The sequence below is a fragment of the Gymnoscopelus microlampas genome, assembly GCF_963454915.1.
Source record: "Gymnoscopelus microlampas genome assembly, chromosome: 4".
In the NCBI taxonomy this organism is placed as follows: domain Eukaryota; kingdom Metazoa; phylum Chordata; class Actinopteri; order Myctophiformes; family Myctophidae; genus Gymnoscopelus; species Gymnoscopelus microlampas.
Genome location: NC_139941.1, coordinates 15842644 through 15863394, shown reverse-complemented (window position 1 = coordinate 15863394; position 20751 = coordinate 15842644). Strand labels below are relative to the sequence as shown.

The following is a 20751-nucleotide window of genomic DNA, read 5'->3' as shown; positions in this document are numbered from 1 at the left end:
CCAGTCTACCAGTCATATTCCTCACCCTGAAGACATGGGGACAGCTCTGTCGTGGCTATTTACATCTGTGTAGCCGTAGGATTTGTTTCTTTTCCTTTTAACCCATTTAGACCGGGAAATTATCAGTGTCATTTTTAGGTTTCTTTGCCTATTCAAAAATAGCAGATCTACAAGCTCGTCAAGTGCCGCGCTACGAGCTTGTAGATTTGCTACTATTTTTTTTTTTATCGTGATTGTTTTTTTAAATATATATATATATATATTTTTTAAGCAAACATTTTGTAACTCAAATCTTTGCTTCTGGGGGTACTACAAATGTCTTCTAAATCCTAACAGTTTTCAGGAAAACGTATGTGGCTATAATATCAGCGGTTCTCAAACTTTTTCATGTCAAGGGCCACCACAAAATGATGTATTTGTATTTGGCCGCCAACCCCCCATCTCAAAATGTTTTGTTCCAGCCCCCCCCCCCCCCCCCCCCAAATGTTCTCTTTAAAAATATATATATTAAATTATTTGCAGAAATGGTCAAGATTTTTCAAAAATAGCAGATCTACAAGCTCGCTATGAGCTTGTAGATCTGCTATTTTGGAAGAGCCAAAGTATAAAATGTGGATACAGTGGTTTCACAGATGCGTTCCCCGTCTTAATGGGCTAAGAATACATAAACGTTGCTCCTACAAAGGGCAGCATAACTTTCCCATGGAGCAAGGCCAGGTGGGTTCACTGCACATTTCCCCCCATAAGAATAGAGGCATTTTGATGTGCTCCACTCCCCGGGGCGTTAGCAAAAAGTCAACTTTGATATAAAAAAAGGCATGAAAAAGAGGGCCCGATTTACTCCAGCATAGCCCCCAGACACCCCGTGTGCAGTATTTGTACCATTTCCAATCTCACGGACTTGTAACTCCTGCAACTCGGAGTCTGTTCGTCATTCCAAGAGATGCTGAGATATCCGTTTGCGTAAAGCTCTTCCCACATTGCAGCGGAGCCTGTAATAATCTCCCAGAGAAACACTGGGATGGGGGGCGTGGGGGGGGGGGGGGGGGGGTAATGTAACATTTCTTTATCCGATTTAGACCGGGAAAGTATCAGTCATTTTTTTAGATTTCTTTGGCTACTCAAAAGTAGCAGATCTACAAGATCATAGCACAGCACTCGCGCTATGATCTTTTTTTTTATAGTGAAAGTTTGCTCAAATCTTTGAATATAGGCCTATATTATGTTTTAAAGCGAACATTTTTAACTCAAATCTTTGCTTCTGGGGGGGTGTCCTGGAAAAACATATTTTGAGATGGAGGTCCACGGACAAATACATATCATTTTGGGGGTCCTTGACATGAAAAAGTTTGAGAACCACTGATATTATAGCAACATAAGTTTTTTTTTTTAAACTGTTAGGATTTAGAAGACGTTTGTAGAATCCCCCAGAAGCAAAGATTTGAGTTAAAAATGTTTGCTTGAAAATATATATATATATTCAAAGATTTGCAAAAGTGTTCACGATTAAAAGCTCATATCGCGGCACTCGGTGCCACGCTATGAGCCACGCTATATTGTAGATCCGCTATTTTTGAATAGCCCAAAGAAATCTAAAATGACACAGATGCGTTCCCGGATTGAATGGGTTATAGGCCTTCCACAGCTCTTTACACTCGCCCGAGGTTTTCTCTGCTCCATCAGGCCGTGATCCGCCGGTTTGCTCGGCCAGTGCGGGAACACGGGTGATTATGCACATCCGAGCACAGTGTTGTTGTTGAGGCAGCAGCAGCAGCAGCAGCAGCAACAGCAGCAGCAGCACAGTCTGGCTGTGAAATGGTATCACTTGAACGTGGGTCTTCATCAGACTAAATGAGGCTGAGAGGATCAATGCACTTATAGTGGATCATTTTACCCCGGCGTGTGCATAATAGCTCAATAGGTGGTTTATTGGAGGTGCGTGTGTGTACGCGCGAGCGTGCGTGCACGTACGCACTTGTGTGTGTGTGTGTGTGTGTGTGCCCGTGCACACGCGCGTGCCCGTGCGCAAGGTTGCACAACCTTGCTTAAAAATCAATATCATACCATAGGATGCACTTAAGCTTAGGGACCTGTAGCAAAACCTATTTGCATCCCGCATTAGTAATCCTCATTAAATTCTGCCTGCTCACGTGAATTGAAGGATTTGCATGAGAAGTTGCTTCCCTATGTCTGTTCGTCACACACACATCCTAAAGCTCATTACCCATCTACCGAGACAGCCACCCCCCCCCCCCCCCCCCTCCACTCAATTACAGCGCGGAATAATCCTTTAAACCAACATATAGATCCACATCATGGGGTCCGGAGACACACGCCGACGTCGGGGCGAGCAGGGGGGTTTCGGAGAAGGGGGGGGGGGGGGGTGAATGGACCCTCTGCGGGTGGTCATCCACTTTCAAAGCGCGAGCAGTATTTGCTCTGGTGAGTGCTGTGTCTCTCGTTAATTAACACCAGGAAAGCTCACGGAGCAGAGTGGTAATTGTGGGTGGGGGGGCTGAGGGGGGGGCTTCTCATCCAGGACCAGAGATTTTTTTCTTTGATGTGTTCCTCTTATGCTCGGTGCAGTTATGCAAGCCCATGACGGTGCTCAAAAGGGCTTTTATAGTCAGTGAGCGCCCATTGACCACCGTGCCAATACACTGCCCGCCTACACTGTGGGCAAGAATGGCTACTGAAAGTGTCTCTCCGTGTGTGTGTGTGTGTGTGTGTGTGTGTGTGTGTGTGTGTGTGTGTGTGTGTGTGTGTGTGTGTGTGTGTGTGTGTGTGTGTGTGTGTGTGTGTGTGTGTGTGTGTGTGTGTGTGTGTGCGTGCGTGCGTGCGTGCGTGCGTGCGTGTGTGCTGTATGTGTGTGTGGTTGTGTGTGCGTGTTTGTTTATAAATGGTGCTTCGCCCACAGTGCCAGCCAGTGTGTGTGCATGTCTATTTAAGTGTGAGCGCCACACTGTGCTGTCCTGATTGTGTTGTAATCAGTTGCAGGTGTTCATGCTACGCACACACACACACACACACATACGTACACACACCGTCACGGCACAAACGAACACAGTCCCTTGTAGAAGTGGCTGGCACCGCTTAAAAAGACAGCTTCCGGGGGAAGTACAACGAAAGGCCTGCCCTATATACACACACTTTTTCTTTTCCAGGCATTTCTCCTCATCAAATGAGAAAAAAGGCTGGGACCGAGGTTCCCTCCCCCATGCATGCTTGTTAGGGCTATCTCTGTCTCCTTTGTGCCTCCGCACATAACGACATTTTTATCGCCTCAATTAAGTGATGCAGGGCCTGATGCAGGGAACTGAGGGGATGTCCCCACAGCAGATATGCACCCAAGAGGGCTGATGAAGGAGAGATGGAAAGGCCATAAGTATATGAGAGAGAGAGAGAGAGAGAGAGAGAGAGAGAGGAGGAGGAGGAATGCTGCGAGCCAAGGCTTCCCACCCACCGCTTGTGTATGAAATCTCTCAGGGACGAGCTTAGAGAGCGCTGTGAGAGTTATTATTGTGCCCGCGAGGAACGCTGACAGCTTCGCCTCTCCTGCCCCCTGCTGCCGTGGGGGGGGAAGTGTTCATGATAAAGGACGACTGAGGATTCCAGAAGGGAAGAAGAAGGCATGGGGGACATCTAAATGTTTAACCTCTTCATCGTGATCGATGGCAGGCACCGCTGTGATACTTCACCCGGAGAGGCTTTTCATCCCCGTAGCATCATGAACAGAACATTAAGAAGAGACTCTGGCTGTCAGAGCCGGCAAAAGTGATGATGTTGACCACTTTCAACTTGGCGTTCAGGCATCACATTATAAGCAAAAATATAAATACAAAATAAATGAAATAAAATAAATAATATGAAAAAAACATACTGTCCGGCAGGAACCAGCTAACTCAATTCTTCCGCTTTTGCATTTTTTCCCATAAATTAGGGCCATTGAACACCCTTTACGTCTGTGTGTTGATTAAAAAATGATTGAACCAATGAAAAGTATTAAAAAGTGCTTCTGACAAAACCAGCTAACTCCATTAGAACATCAAACTTTCTGCTAAACCAGCTCACTCCACCAAAGGGGGGTGAAGTTAGCTGGTTTAGCTGACTCCAGGCTCCACCCCCTTTTGACCTCCAACCTCATTGTGAGCTTGGAGGTCCATTCAGCTGTTCTCATCAATGATGAACAAAACCTCCTAACTCCATTTTTGTTTTATTTTTGTCATTTCCTGAAAAATGAACATTTTGGAGTTAGCTGGTTGCTGCCGGACAGCAGAGATATAATAAATAAGTATAAAATAGATGGATGAGATATATTTAACAAATTTGTGATGTGGTTTCTTGCAGCAATGGCTTCCATGATTAGTGGATTAAGACATTTATGTGCAATATGGTGCTCATTATTTTATAAGATAAATCTTTGTTTCCTTACATATGCGTCTCACCAGCTGTTACGCACCGGCCCATGTGTACTTCACATCGAACTCCCACTCGTCGCTCCATTCCACGGACAAAGAAATTGCATAATTTCTAATGTCCATTCACCTACACGAATTTGCTGCGATCACACCAAACATTATGCGGACCCACACATTACGGCAAGTCAAAGCGGAATTTATATGTGTGAATTACAGCGAATATAAGCAGTGCTGCGTGAACCCGCACCCGGTTGTCTCTCTCTCGCCGCCCTCCTCCCCGTCGCTCTGCCGGGCCTGGGAACATGCTCAATCAATGGAGTATCACACGCGACACATGGGGTCCCCGGCAATCCCTGCTATACGTGGACCTGCAGAATATGAGCTGTCAAGAAACACAACGCAATCAATCACGAGCAAAGTCATGCAGCCACTGCGAAGGATGTACCACTCCCTCCCTTCCCGCCCAGGTCCCCCCCCACAACGCCGCGGCCGATAAGTGGCGATGGCATAACGGATGGGACAACACTGTCATCTCTAACCAGTCGGGAGATCCGGTGATGCAGACTGATAGACACTCAGTAGATGTATATTAAAGAGCAGGGGGTGGGGGGAGGGTTCAAATGGCTGACCTCATAATGAGGGGGGGGGGGGGGGGGGGGTCCAAAGGCATACAGGAGGAGGGACGTCAGGCCTTGATGTCGATATGAAGCAATAAAACATGCAATTATCTAGCCTGGTAAACCATTCCCGGGCAGGTGAATTCACATCGTCATGTGTCTTCTGTGCTCAGGGCCCTGTGATTGACAGACGCTGATTGGCTATTCCACTGTTTGGTTTCTGCAAAACGCCCACTGGCAATCTCTACCATCTCTGATTCACCCATACAGTCCAGCAAAAAACAGTTTGGTTAAATAAAAAGATAAAGCAAATAGGCTCTATGCACAGCAAGAAATTCACAGGTGTTACCAATGATACTAATGAAGGCTCTGTTCCATTCTGGTCGAACAGAGTCAGGGTGCTGATATTGTGCATGTTGGCTCACTGGAAACACTCTGCTACACCAGTGGGTCTCAAAGCGTGGTCCAGGGACCCTCATGGTTCCTTGAGGGGGTTCCAAATGGCCCCTTACGGGTGTGTAACTCTGAGAGTGTACAAATGGAACCAAATGGACCCGTAAGGGTCCATTTGGTTCCATTTGTACACTCTCAGAGTTATGGGGGTCGTGGACATGAAAAGCCTGAGAACTACAGTGTGCTACACGAAATGGAACAGAGCCTTCATTAGTATCATTGGTAACACCTGTGAAATAATAATATGGCTGCTGTGCATAGAGCCTATTGAATTCACATCATGTTATCTTCCATCTATCATTTTAGGCGACAAATACAGGAGGCCATGCAGTTGCTCAGTCTCTGATTAATTTAACGTCTATAACTAGTCTAAAAACATTTTGTTTTTAGTTTTTTTTCTAAACTTTTATCCCACGATCATTGTTACCCATTTTTTCACCCAGTGCTAATTGCCTAAGCTGTAATCCTAGGCGCTACTCTCCCTCTGTCAGCGTGGGGAGAGCCCCAAACTGAACTCATGCTCCCTTCAATGCAAGAAGGCCGCTTCTTATCACCTGACAGGAGGGGGGGGGAGTTTCCCACGGTTGGACATAGCACGTGGAAGGAACTCGTTATTCCAACCAGTTCCTTTCCCCTCCATCAGGCGCCCCGGCTGACCAGGGGGAGGCAGTATAGAGACCAGAATTACTGCATGTTTTTTGTGAGGGTACCTACCCTATGTGACACGGGGAGAACATGCAAACTCCACCCAGAAAGGCCCTGTCTAAAAGTTTGTTAACAATATTCGTGTTATTCGAGTTTCCATAGAAACCATCTATGGAAACCATTCTTTGCACAGTTGCCAGCCTGTCACAGTCAACAGGCCGATTGGCCACCGCCCATACCTACACCTCCGTGTCACCGCTCGTATCCATCACTTCAAATGAAATGCCTTCTAGCGTTTCACACAACGTATTCCCAATGGCATGTATCCATGGGTCCAGCTTAACCAGGTTTGCCTGGTCTTGTTATTTATTTATCCCTGTGCAAAACCTTGATGACGCAATTCTCCTGCTGGATAGTTTCTTGGAAGTCGCAGCAGAAGGAATGTAGAGGCCTTTGATGTGTTGCAACTCAATAATGCAGGAACTCTGCTGAGAGGGGAAACCCCCAGCATTATGATGTCACCATCTCAGCCATCCCATCGCTCTCACTTGTGAAATGTGTCCAGAGGAAGATGCGGTCAATTAATCCTCCTCTCAGGTACCGTTCAAACTTCCTGCCAAAATGCATTTAAATCCCCGTCTTTTTAACCCATTAAGACCGGGAACGCATCCGTGTCATTTTTGGGCTATAAAAAAATAGCAGATCTACAAGCTCGTAGCGCTATGAGCTTGTAGATCGGCTATTTTTGAAAAATCGTGAAAACGTGTACAAATCTTTGCATATATATATACTGCTCAAAAAAATAAAGGGAACACTTTTATCCCTTAATTCTTTTGAGTTTTTTCGTTAGCAGTATGTACACAGTTCATGAAAAAACTCAAAACAATTAAGGGATCAAAGTGTTCCCTTTATTTTTTTTAGCAGTATATTTTTAAAGCCAACATTTGTAATTCAAATCTTTGCTTCTGGGGGGTCCCTGGAACAGAATTTTTTGAGATGGGGGTCCGCGGCCAAATACATATCATTTTGGGGGTCCTTGACATGAAAACATTTGCGAACGACTGATATAGCAACATCCGTTTTTTTTTTTAAACGACCAAATTGCAGAAAAAATTTAACAATTTTTCAAAGAAATAGCCAAACAAATCTTAAAATGACACAGATGCGTTCCCGGTCTAAACGGGTTAAAACGGTCAAAGAACGTCCTGTCCAGAGGATGTATGGTGTTTCGCCTCATGCTGTTGGCTGTCACACATGGTTTCCGCAGCTACCCACGTGTTTCACTTTGATCTTCAGCAGTACTGGCAACGCACTGGCTCACCGGATTTAGATGTGATCGGAAGCTTATAGGATTTATCAAGCCTTCACACGCTGCCCTCCATAGATGGAACAGTGGTGCGAATTGTGGCTTCGTTGTTTTTAGCCCTGGAAAAAGAACGTTGTGTAATCATGCGCGCTTGTGCCAAATGCCTGGGTATCCTCAGTTGGCATCTGAAGGCCCCCCCCCCCCCCCCCACAACACACATACCCCAAATGCAGTGCTAGATGCCAGTCAAGTTGTTTATTACATCACCCAGATCAGGGGTTCTCAACCTTTCTGTTGCCATGGACCGGCTGACAGTTCATATAAAAAAAAGGCATGGTTGGGGGGGGGGGGGGGGGGGGGGGGGGTGTTAGGTGCTCGCGGACTGCCAGTCAATGACACATCACTGGCTGCTATTTATATATTATTATTGTGGAAATAATCTATGATTATGAAAGATAATTGTGGATTATTATTAATGAGATAGTAATGTACTTTGTTTCAAATGTCCTGTTGGAGAAATTGGTGAGTTGGTCTAGTGGAACCTTAGCGGTAATAGACCCCCTGGTGAGGTAGCAGCTTCAAAGGGCCCCTTGCATACCAAGCGGGGGAAGGTTGAAGATAAGGGACAAAGGCTTTGTGTGGCAAGGAACAGTACAGTACCAAGAGCAATGCCTCATGGGAGAAGATCTGCCTGCCCTAAAGGCGGATCTTATGTGTAAAGTTTATAAATGAAGCTGTCTTGGAGAAGACCTTCAGATTCGATTGAGCTGTGCTAGGGTATGGGACCTAGTACAGTTTGCTAACAACTTGGCGAGAGAATGGATGGACTAAAGTAAGTGAGAATTAACTATGTAACGATTATAACTCTGATGTGTTCATAATGGGATGAGGATTCACGTCATTTAATATTGTTGTTCTCTGTGTTTTGTTTTCTTACAGGTTTAATAACCTAACCGGTCTGTCTAAGTGATGTAACTAACGTCTGTTTATACCATAGCCTGACGCTGACTTAATGAACCAGCGCCAGGTCTATCTGTAACTGACCATGTAACTTATGTATTCGATTTATGTATTATGTGTGATTTAGTGAATAAATATCTAAAAGACAACTGATTTGAGTGATTAGCTTAGAACACCAACCTCTCTCGACCCCCTTTTTCATTGGGCTTTAGCAACCGTAGCCACTGCTCAAGGCAGGAAGTACGTGATTTGCTACAAAAGTGAACAGTTATTAAACTTGGTAGTCCCCGGAGGGGACTTACAACTGAGTTTTAAGCAGCTTAACCGTGTTATACAGAGGGTATAACACAGTATTAAACTGTGCTGGCCTTTAATAAGGCCTTCAGAGTTGTGTATTACTAAAGTAATAAAACTATTGATGCCTCCGGAGGAGGCATATTTGAGTTTTAAGCATTGAATTATGCAGTTCTCTTAAGTTTAATTACAAGTAATAAAACTATTGATGCCTCCGGAGGAGGCATATTTGAGTTTTAAGCGTTGAACTACGCAGTTATTGTCTCCGGAGGAGACTTTTCTACTAAGTTTAGGCGGCCTTTACTGTGCTGGCCTTTAATAAGGCCTTCAGAGTACTAGTTTGTCTATTTGATTACACAGTCATTTATCAGAGTTTAAATGTTCATAGTAATAATCGCTAGTGTGCCACCTAGTGTTAAGGATTGATTTACACAGTCATTTAACAGAGTTTAAATGTTCACAGTAATTGATCACTAGCGTGCGATAGTTGCAAGGATTGATCACATAGTCGTTTAACAGAGTTTAAATGTTCACAGTAATTAAATTAAACCACTAGTGTGTCTAAAAGGGACAACTAGTGTTGAATGAATCACTTGAAAAGTTATAGTTAGGTTTGGTTAATAATCTAATCATAGATGCTTGCTTTAAGCTGATTAGACAAACTTTAAAATAGTATTCATGGTTTAACTAGGCTTTAGCCACTGCAAAATAGCTAAAAATTAGACTAAAAGACAGTGATTATGAGGTGATCTTATAATTGGGAGTTAAAGGCCATTGTTTACTGATAAGGGGTGGGGGAGGTTTTCTACCACTAGTGTAATACCATGTTCAACCAGACTTTATGATAGACTAAAACTGTGAGCAACTAGATGATTAGTTACGATAGCAGTGGATTAAGTCATCATTGTGGGTTAAATGCTATTATCTACTTTGGTAGAGCTAAATAAATCCTGCCAGTATTAATTAACAAAATAACTAAATGTGAATAGACCATTAACAGGCTTCTTGCATAGAATGCTACAGGGTGGGTGCTATTACAGGTTAAACACAGTGTTAATTAATTATTGTTGTTATTAGCTAAAGGCTGAACAACACTACTACTTGCTAAAAGAACTGACGATTGCTTTCACTAACTAAAAAAGGCCTACCTAAAGTCCTGTAGAAGCCAAGAAGGCAAGGTGAAAAGGGGAGATGGCAGAGTTAGCTGGGTTGGAGAGTAAGCGGGCCGAATATGGCGAGCTCCTAATGTCTGAGGCAGCTCTGGCAATCTTTATGGAAAAGGCACAGTATATGGCCAATATCTTTCGTGATCTACCAACAGAAGAGATAAGTCCAGCGTTACATTGGTTCAGAGAAGAAGTAATGAAATTTGACGAGATTACTTTTGATTTAGAGCAAAGTGCCCGTCCTGCCGATAAATCTGAGATTCGCAAGATAACGGAGGCCGGTAAACTGGTCTGGATTAAGGCGGAGGAGACATTCCTGAGAGAATATGGGTCACGCTTCACACAGCCCAAAGTGAGTGAACACCCCCCTGCTGTGAGGGAAAAGCAAGTGACTATCTCCACAGATAAGAGAGCAGCAGATCCGGTCGTAAAGGACAGAGCAACTGGAGGAGGTGAGGATGTCACCAGTCCTACAGATAAGCCGGTCGCTGCAAAGGGGGGTCGGAATGTCACACCTACAGCTGGATCAACTGGGCCAGCAGTCCTCAGAGCCAACCCAGATGGCACCACTCCAGGGGGGAACGCAGGGTCCTGCCCGGGGGTCCCATTCAACGCTGCAGAGGGAGGTGAGAAAATTACTCCCACTGTACAAGCAGCCATCGCCGCTGCTGCCATGGAAGTCGTTCTAGATGCTTCCACTACTGCACCAGGAGACGACGCTGAGAAGGTTCCGGGGGGAACCGTGCCGGGAGTCAACGTCGCAGAGGAGTCGGCGGCCGAGGAGGGAGTGCCATCGGAGGTCGATGACTTCACTACTGCTCCTGGGGACAAGGCCACGGGTGACGTGGCGGTCGAGGCAGAGGCGTCAATCGTGACAGCCACGGAGGAGGACCCACTCAACGCAGAGGGATACCATCCACCAGAGGCCACAGGAGAGGCGCCGGCGAGGGCGTCAGAGGACGTCGTCACCGACCTACTCATAGCCGGGGAGGTCGTGACAGCTGGAGGAGAGGAGCCGTTGACGGCTAGGAAGGAGGTGCCATCAGACGGCGTTGCTGCTCCCGCAGACCAAGCTGCGGTGGAGCTGCCACTGGAGGTCGCGAGAGAAGCTGCAGAGGAGATGGTCGATGGAGCCGCGAGGGCGTCAGAGGACGTCCCCACCGAACCAATCAACGCTGAGGGGTGCCAGCCACTGGATGTCGCAACTGGAAGTGCTGCACCAGGAGAGGCGCTGGCGAGGGCATCAGAGGACGTCTACACTGATCCACTCATCGCGGAGGAGGTCCAGGGAGTAGCTGCTGGAGAAGGAGCCATGGCTAGCCAGCTGGGTGGTCCTACGGAGCCCCCGGGTAACCAAGGTGGCACGCTACCTGCTGAAAGCGGCGTTTCCTCCGAGCCTCCAGTTCACAACGGTGGCAGGAGGCAAACCTTGGTGGGCAGACCAGTCGAGGTAAAATTATGCGGTGGCAGGCTACCAGCTGAAAGCAGCGTTTCCTCTGAGCCTCCAGTTCACAAAGGTGGCAGGAGAGCAGCTAAAAGCAGACTGGTGGCGTTCGAGAAGGGCGGCGTTTACCCCAAGCCCGGCAGGCCTGGGAGCAGGCGACAAGCCAAATCCGCGTGTCACAAAGGTGGCAGGCCTGGGAGCAGGCGACAAGCCAAAGGCAGACCAGAGTCTGTCCGAGATCGGGGGCTGGGCGCCAACCCAGCACCCCCAAAACCACTCAGAAGGAAGTCTGAGTGGGTGTGGCCTGACATGCGAGCGCCCGCTCGGAAAGAGAGGGGCGGGGTGCTACGTCAGGTCATTTCAGTTCTTACCGCCAGGATCCAGGCAAAGAGAATGCTTCGTCCTGGTGGGGCTGGAATAGTTAGAAAAAAGAAGGTGAAGATAAAAGATCAGCCTTCTTCACCCTCTGCGGAGGGGAGCAAAGCCCCACGCTCTTTCTTGGCAGCGGCCAAGAAAAGCCCGCAGCTGGGTGCTGCTAAAAAAGCAGTCCCACTGGCGGCTGGTGGTGCCAGCAACGTGACACTGGCGAACGAACTGACACTTGCGCTGCCACCCTCAGAGTAAGGGAGCAGTGCAGACGAGAAGTGAAAAGATGCCAGCGCGGTGTCTAAAAAATCGAAATGTCTTATTTGAGCGACTGTTTACATAGGAATTTCGAGATATACTTTGTAAATGAATGTATCATTTCTAGGATTTGCAATATTACCACAGAAGAAATAACTTAACGCATAATGAAATGTATTAAGCTACTTGTAACTTCCAAAACTATGCCACTAAGTTCAAAATGCAACATAAGTTGGGAGGTTCTTCCGCACAACAACAATTATTCTCTACTGATGTTTGACTGGTATGAGCAATCAGACCTGTTTGAATTATTATTTGTTGATTGTCTAAAAAGCATTTTAGGATGTGTGCTTGAGGTTAAAGTTAAAATTTCTTAAGGTGAAATTGTAGATCAACTATTTTGATAATCTTTGGGTGTCAAACAAATGGGCCTTGGAGGGTTCATGCTTGAATATAGATAATAACTACAATTAAAGTTAATTTGTCCTGGGATTTAGGAAAAATCTCAGGGATAAACTAGTGGAAAAGAATTGTTGCTAAATTAAATTGGTCATGATTTACTATGAAGTAAAGTCAATTTGAGATCAAATATTAGCCACAATGTCCAAAAAGTATTTCAAACAAATTGAGAACATTAAGTTGAACTGTTAATTGTTTCAAAATATGGGTTTGGAGCCACTGAGAGACAATGTGTGTTGAAAATGTAACCTGTATGAGTATGGGATCAGAGCAGTTTACAGAGAGCCATACTAAACAATTGTTTTACCGAGCCGTTATCTAAAGAGCCAAAAAGCTCACGAGGAATGTACTGTGTGTGTCCTGGATCCTAGATCAGACACACAGGTGGCAGGTGTGGAAATAATCTATGATTATGAAAGATAATTGTGGATTATTATTATTAATGAGATAGTAATGTACTTTGTTTCAAATGTCCTGTTGGAGAAATTGGTGAGTTGGTCTAGTGGAACCTTAGCGGTAATAGACCCCCTGGTGAGGTAGCAGCTTCAAAGGGCCCCTTGCATACCAAGCGGGGGAAGGTTGAAGATAAGGGACAAAGGCTTTGTGTGGCAAGGAACAGTACAGTACCAAGAGCAATGCCTCATGGGAGAAGATCTGCCTGCCCTAAAGGCGGATCTTATGTGTAAAGTTTATAAATGAAGCTGTCTTGGAGAAGACCTTCAGATTCGATTGAGCTGTGCTAGGGTATGGGACCTAGTACAGTTTGCTAACAACTTGGCGAGAGAATGGATGGACTAAAGTAAGTGAGAATTAACTATGTAACGATTATAACTCTGATGTGTTCATAATGGGATGAGGATTCACGTCATTTAATATTGTTGTTCTCTGTGTTTTGTTTTCTTACAGGTTTAATAACCTAACCGGTCTGTCTAAGTGATGTAACTAACGTCTGTTTATACCATAGCCTGGCGCTGACTTAATGAACCAGCGCCAGGTCTATCTGTAACTGACCATGTAACTTATGTATTCGATTTATGTATTATGTGTGATTTAGTGAATAAATATCTAAAAGACAACTGATTTGAGTGATTAGCTTAGAACACCAACCTCTCTCGACCCCCTTTTTCATTGGGCTTTAGCAACCGTAGCCACTGCTCAAGGCAGGAAGTACGTGATTTGCTACAAAAGTGAACAATTATATCACTATACATGATGTTATATCATTGACCTAAATGGCGTTATATCAACAAGGGTAGGGTGATTAAAGAAAGGTTATGTCTGTATCAGAAATGACTTTGGACAGGTGGAAAACTTTATTTAAAGTTGCAGAGTGACACATTAGTTTACCTGAGTTTACATCTTCTGATAGATCTACTTGCATGTCGACATGAAATAATAATCCCGTTTATTGTTTCATTAGCACAATCGTGACAAAATAGGCTACAGCTTGTAGCGACGGCACTGAAATTCAACGCGCGTTGAAAGATAGCAAGATAAAGATAGCGAGGATTCAACAGCGATGTCACTGTTATAAAACAGGAAGTAGCGCGGACGAAGCTGTTTATGAACCACACGTGACATCACTGACGAATCCTTGGTATCCTCATGTGACAGACTCAACTTTTCCCCGCTCTTTGGAAAATCCTGGTGACGCAAAGTTATAGATTCACGGCAGGGAAAACTTGGCATTCCCGGCCGCCTTCTCGCGGACCGGTGGTACATGTGCCGGTCCGCGGACCGGTGGTTGGGAACCCCTGACCCAGATCACATTAATCCCTATATACTTCGTTGACCGGGATCCCCCAGGGATCTATACTTGGCCCTCTCCTTTTTCCCCCCATCTACATCAAATCTCTGCACTGAAAATAGCTAATCTACAAGGTCATACAACACGCAAGCTTGTAGATATCCCTCTCGATGTTATAAGAGCAGTTGATAACTTTGAATAAAAAAACATTTAAAAAGAAAGCCTGTTTAACATTTAATGTCTGGAACAGTTTTTGCTTCACACATTCCCTAATCCATCTGATTTCTGTCTTCCAGTCGCAAAAAAACTTTTCCATTCCTCTCACAGGGGATCACGTTGATGTGGCTGTTTTAAGCATTCCTAAAAACCCAACTCAAGCTGCACAACGGGCCCAACGGTATGGCATTTATATGCCACTATTAATTATCAGTGCCAGTTTGTTAGCTAATAAACACAGAGTCCTTTGTAATTGAACTGCCAGTTGCATAGTTGTGGGTGAGTTTGGAGCAATGGGCCCCAGCGTGGGCACTCCAGAGTGTAATTACTGGTGCCTGACCCAGTAGGTTAGGGGATCAATCTTAGCCTGACACCAGCGGTGGATACCTTCTCTTCTGTCCCCGGGTGTCGGTTCGTGGCAGGGGGAGTTTATCATCAAGGATAGGAGGCCTCCTTTAACACCAGAGGCCTCCATGTGGCCTCCTTTTGTTTAACCCATCGAGACCGGGAACGCATCTGTGTGTCATTTTTCGATTTTTTTTTGGCTATTCAAAAATAGCAGATATACAAGCTCATAAGTGCGGCGCTATAAGCTTGTAGATCTGCTATTTTTTGTTTTAAAGTTAACAACTCCGATCTGTACTTCTGGGGATTCCTGGAACAACATATTATGAGATGGGGGGTCCTTGGGCCCAAATACATATCATTTTGGGGGTCCTTGACATGGAAAAGTTGGAGCACCACTGATATAGCAACATAAAAGTGTTTTAAAAAAAATGTTTGTCGAATATATATTCAGATTTGAAACAAATGTTCACGATTTTTCAAAAATAGCAGATCTGCAAGCTCAGAGTGGCACTCGGTGCCGCGCTATGAGCTTGTAGATCTGCTATTTTTGAATAGCCAAAGAAATCTTAAAAATTAAACAGATGCGTTCCCGGTCTCAATGGGTTAAACATGGGAGGACGAGAGGGAATGTGTCTTTGCGAAGAACATCAAGGCTATAGATCTGCTCGGAGGCACCGTAGCAGACTAAATCGAAACCGTATTTCTTTTTTGTTGCAAAAAACACGCTCCCTCATGTGTTCAATTACATTCATGTAACCGTTTTTGGTACAATGCCTATGGTTGCATATTTACAATGACACGCTGCGATAAAGTGATTAAGAGTTGTTGATTATGCTCCACATAAGAAATGGCTGTATTGTCGCTCGAACCACTGCATGCCGATGAGTTCACTCGGTTACGATTGTGATTTACAAGGCATTTAGCAGGGTCAATGGCGTTGATCCTTGTCGACAAACGTCAGGGTAAATAAATAGTCATATAGAATGAAAAGAGAACACAGTAGTGCTTCAAAGAAACTGGATACAAGGTAAATATCAAACCTGACATCCGTCTAAACATGTTGACTCTGTGTTGCTATAACATCAACGTTACCTTTAGCAGTATTGTTTTCTTCATTGACCTAGCTCCTGCAGCTCAAGACATTTGTCAAAAGTGTAGGTATTCAATTCAATCTTCATTTCAGACCCAAGGGAGATCCATATCACAACTAGAAAAGTGCTCCTCGGAGCACAGGTCTCCGCCAGGTCAGGTAGAGGTTTGTGTGGGCCAGCAAATGTTCGGAATTCCCGAATCAGTCTGGAATGTGAAAAATCGGACAGATCGGACGGATCCGTCTCGATCGCTTGACTAAAGAGACAATGTGTACCGATTTGCGGGATGTTTGATTTGTGGGAGTATTATGATTTTATTTTTTTTTGCAAAAATCTGCCTCCTGCTGGTGCTATAATAGGGCAATGTTGAAAGGGTGGCATTTATTCCTCAACGTAGTGCAAACGTGCAAAGTTGATGAGGCTGATTTGAAAAATGTCAAGTGTCATATCTTATTTGGCCTAGTGGGAATGTGCGTGTAAAATTTCACATAAATCGCACGCCGTGTTCATGATTTGAGGCATTTTGTTCAAAAGGGAGTCTCCTGCAAACTTTGGAAGCCATTCTTAGCCAATCAGGAAGGAAAATGAAAAATCTGAAATACCCGTTTTGTTAAATGACTATAGAGATACTGTGTACCGATTTGCGTGATGTTTGGACAAAATCTGTAGGAGTACTGTCAAAAAATGAGTTTAGCAAAAAGTGGCCTCCTGGTGGCGCTATAACAGACCCATGTGAATGAAAAATTTGGGGCAGAGGTTCTGAATTGGCATCTAGGGAGTGTGTGTGCACAGTTTCGCTGCCATCATGACAACAGTGCCGGAGATTAGCTGTTCACAGACTCACGGTCGGACGGACAGGGTGCAAAACATACTCTCTCGCCATGCCTTTTGGCCTGGCGGAGACAATTATGAATTAATATATATATATTTTATAATCAATAAGTTCGATTAACTGTTGCAGCCCTAATGGCAACTAACACGGCTCAACCTGCCTTCCACAAACAACCGCCGTATTAAAAAAAGCGACACAGTACTTTATTTTGTCCCTCTCCAACTGCCAAGAAAACCCCAACGAATTCCAAATTCATGAGCTGCTACCCTCTTAACACTGTGTCATTTGATAGACTCCTAAATGGTCGCGGGAATTCAATTAGGAATAGGATAGCGTTTTGAAAATGTGGCCGCGTGCCCGCCAGTTACTCAAGGGACACGATTGATGTCTATGAGTGGCATTTAGCATAGCTGACCCGCCGACTCAGATTAGCATCTCATTAGCATGAGCGGTGTAAAGAGACACAAAGCAAAGCTAGCGCCGTCACCCGAAAAAAAAGATATTCGGGGGGGACCTGCCTGGGGGAATTTTATGCGATGAAATACTTACAGTAAAATTCCATACAGTTTCTGTGTGACATTAGAGGAATGGTACTGCCATAGCATACAAATCAGTTGCAAAAAAAACCCTTTTATTCTTGGAAACTCAGCCCCAAGCCCCATATCTTCTTAAAGCCTGCACATAGCTTAATATGTACAATAACACATACAGTACTGTAGCAATAAGCTGCCGTGCATATGTCTTTGTTGTTCCCTCCCAGTGCTGTCCTAAAACAATTACTCTACATTATGTATTAATACATGTTATAGTGTGAGAGACGGTAATTGTACAAGACCCAAGACACTAATTGCATTTATATGCTCTTTTCCTTCATATATCACAGTAGCTAACGCACAGTAAGTGCCCGTATCGACACACCACCAGAAGAACATTTCATCCGTGTGCGGGAGCATGAAATGGAGTTCCCTACTCTTGGACAGAACAACAAATACTGCATAGCGCCGGCCGAATCAATAGAGCCCATTGTTTGTTAAAAGATATATCCTCGTGCGAGCTCCACAGACTAGACACTATTGGCAAAAAAAAAAAAATACAAAACGGGGGGATGAGAAGACCCCGTTCCTGTTTATTCTTCCTTCAACATGAATACGTTTCTGCCGAGACAGCAACCTTACATTATGTTGAGAGCAGAGCGTCTTCCTTTGCTTCGTTACAGCAGCTGCTGCTGCGGGCCCAAATATGACCTACTTTTCACCTGTTTTTTTTTTTCTTTCCTTGTACTCTTCCCCCTGGTGGCGCAGATGTTACGTATATAAGCCCGGGTTTAAATATAGTCTGCCGTGCAGATGTTTGTGTTTGTGATGATGACGGTATAGCCTACATAGGTCTGGGATTACGATTCGTCTGAAATGAAGGAGAAAAAAAAAAGAAAATAAAGAGCGCGTCTGAAGGAAGAGGATAAGCGGAGACAAAAGGCAGACGCGGTACGGACAAAAGGGAAGAAGCGAGAGAGGGCGAGAAGGAGACGAAGGGAAAACATAAACGTCTGCGCCACACAGACGACGCGTCTTGTGTAAATATGTGCACGCACAATAAGACGGTACACGACTGCACGGGCATGTTTTCATGCCCATTCACTCTTGCATATGCATGAGACGAGTGGGGAGGGGGTGTAAGAGAATGGTGTCTACGAGATACCGTGCGGGTAAAAGAATGAGGTCGGCGGAACAAGAGGGAATTTATTTTTTTCGTGGGGGGAAAGAAAGGCTGCAGGAAAGCTGTACACTTCAAAAATCCTCAGTGTTGATTTATCCATTTGCAACTCAAAAGAGTTACACAAATTGAACCAAAATGGACCCTTTGGGCCGCATTTTGGTTCAATTTGTGTATACTCTCCGAGTTAAATTAACGGTGCAGATTTTACTGTGTAACGACCTCAGGACAAGAGAGGGGCTGCGAGAGAGAGAGAGAGAGAGCGAGAGAGAGAGAGAGAGCGAGAGAGTGAAAGGAGCATGCATATGTCCTGAGTGTATTCAGTGCTAGTCTCCTGTCGGGCCCTCTGATCAATGGCTGCTGTCGCTCAGCGCCGGCTCAAACCCTTCAACCGCAAATGTAACCCCAGCCAGTCCAGCCTCGGGGAGCTTTATTATTCATGTGGGCCAAAAACACAAGACCAGAAAGCTGGATGAGCACATACACACACACACACACACACCAGCCCCCCCTCCCGCCCTCCCTGCCGCCCAGGCCTGTCCTGTCCTTTTCCTGTAACAAAACTGCAGGAAACCGCTGCTGCTGGAGAAAGAGAAATGCCCCAAGGTGTCCTCAATGTCAAAACAACACCGTTCCACTATTCCCAACAACCCTGTTCCTACTCGTCAGAGTACCATGAGAGCCGAGGAAGAAAAGGAAAAAGAAAACAGCTTCTTTGTTAAGACTACTGTACTGTACATAAGCCGTTATTTGGTGCTCGTGGATTTTTTTTTTCTTCCCTTGACACTGTTGAGCGGAGTTATTTAAAATAAAAAATAATAAAAACATCCCCACCCCCAGCATCCAATCTTCAGTGAGTGTATTGTCCCACGGTTTACACAGAAATATAAACAGTATTTACCGAGATGGAGACTTCAGGAGCATTCGCCGAATAATCCCCAAATTGAGGGGAGTCGGGGTTGAATGCAGAGTGCAGAATCGTGGGCTATTCACGCTGAAAAACCCGTCCTTAACCCCGGGATTTGTGAATGTGTTGTGGTGGTGCTAAACGGAGAGAGACAGGGATGCACTGCAGGCACCCAGCAGACAGTATGCCATCCCTGTGCCTTTGTATGACTTAATCCCCGAGCGTTCGTTTAACTCCGAGAGCGTATAAATGGAACCTTTTAAGGCTCCATTCGGCTCCATTTCGTACCACTCTCAATGTTACAGATGTCAGCGTTGCAAAAATGGTTACATTTTGGTTCTACGCGCAATAATGATGAATCATCGCCTGTCGTTTGAATTCAATTTGGTTCAATTTGTTTGCTTATACGCCGCTGCCTTTATTAACCCATTCAAGCCGGGAACGCATCTACAAATGTCTTCTAAATCCTAACAGGTTTCTGAAAAACGTATGTTGCTATAATATCCGACCCCCATCTCAAAATATGTTGTTCCATTTTCATGATTTTTCTAAAAAATAGCAGATCTGCAAGCTCATAGCGTGGCACCGAGTGACGTGCTATGAGCTTGTAGATCTGCTATTTTTGAATAGCCAAAGTATAAAATAATGGTTATAGATCAAATCTAAAATGACACAGAATGCACACCTATGTTGAATGCACTTATAGCCTAAGTCGCTTTGGATAAAAGCGTCTGCTAAATGACTGTAATGTAATGTAACACAGCGTTCCCAGATTGAATGGGTTAAAGATGCTATGTTTTCCTTTTTCTTTTTCAATTATCCTCATAAAATGGGACAAAGTTGACCAGGGGGGAAATATCTCTCATTACACATCATTTTTAATGGTACCAAGACGGAAGCAAATGCAATTGTTTTCCTCCATCCACGTCAGACAAGAACCACATCAACCTAATGAATGTTTCATTTGCCTGGACTATGCTTGAGTACCTTTGCTCCCAGTACGAATTACCCTTGATCCATATGAAGTGTGACATTGCATAATCCTTTTTTTTTTACGAGAAGATAAATGTATTTAAAAACCTTGCTGTCAAGAGATAAAGAAAATGTCTGGCGACTTCATGTTTATCGGAGGAGACCAAACAGTATAGGGTTGACAGAATGGGCAGGGGGCACAGGAGACAGAGTGGCCTGTCGGAAGGTTTCAAGTTCGATCCCTGGTTCCCCCCTGGGCTGTGTTAGGTTGCTATATCAGTGGTGCTCCAACTTTTCCATGTCAAGGACTCCCAAAATGATACTGTATGTATTTGGCCACGGACGCCCCATCTCAAAATGTTTTGTTCCAGGGACCCCCAGAAGCAAAGATTTGAGTTACAAGTGTTGGCTTTACATTTTATAAATTTTCAAAGATTTGCTCAAAATGTTCAGGATTTTTTTTAAATAGCAGATCTACAAGCTCATAGCGCGGCACTCTGTGCCGCGCTATGAGCTTGTAGATCTGCTATTTTTGAATA

The 20751-nt window shown here is 44.8% G+C and overlaps 1 protein-coding gene across 1 annotated transcript in view; it reads left to right on the top strand.

Annotated features, from left to right (window-relative positions):
- Window positions 1–20751, top strand: part of cabp7a (calcium binding protein 7a) — a 688996-nt gene that overhangs the window by 653185 nt on the left and 15060 nt on the right. The gene's annotated exons all lie outside the window — the stretch shown is intronic.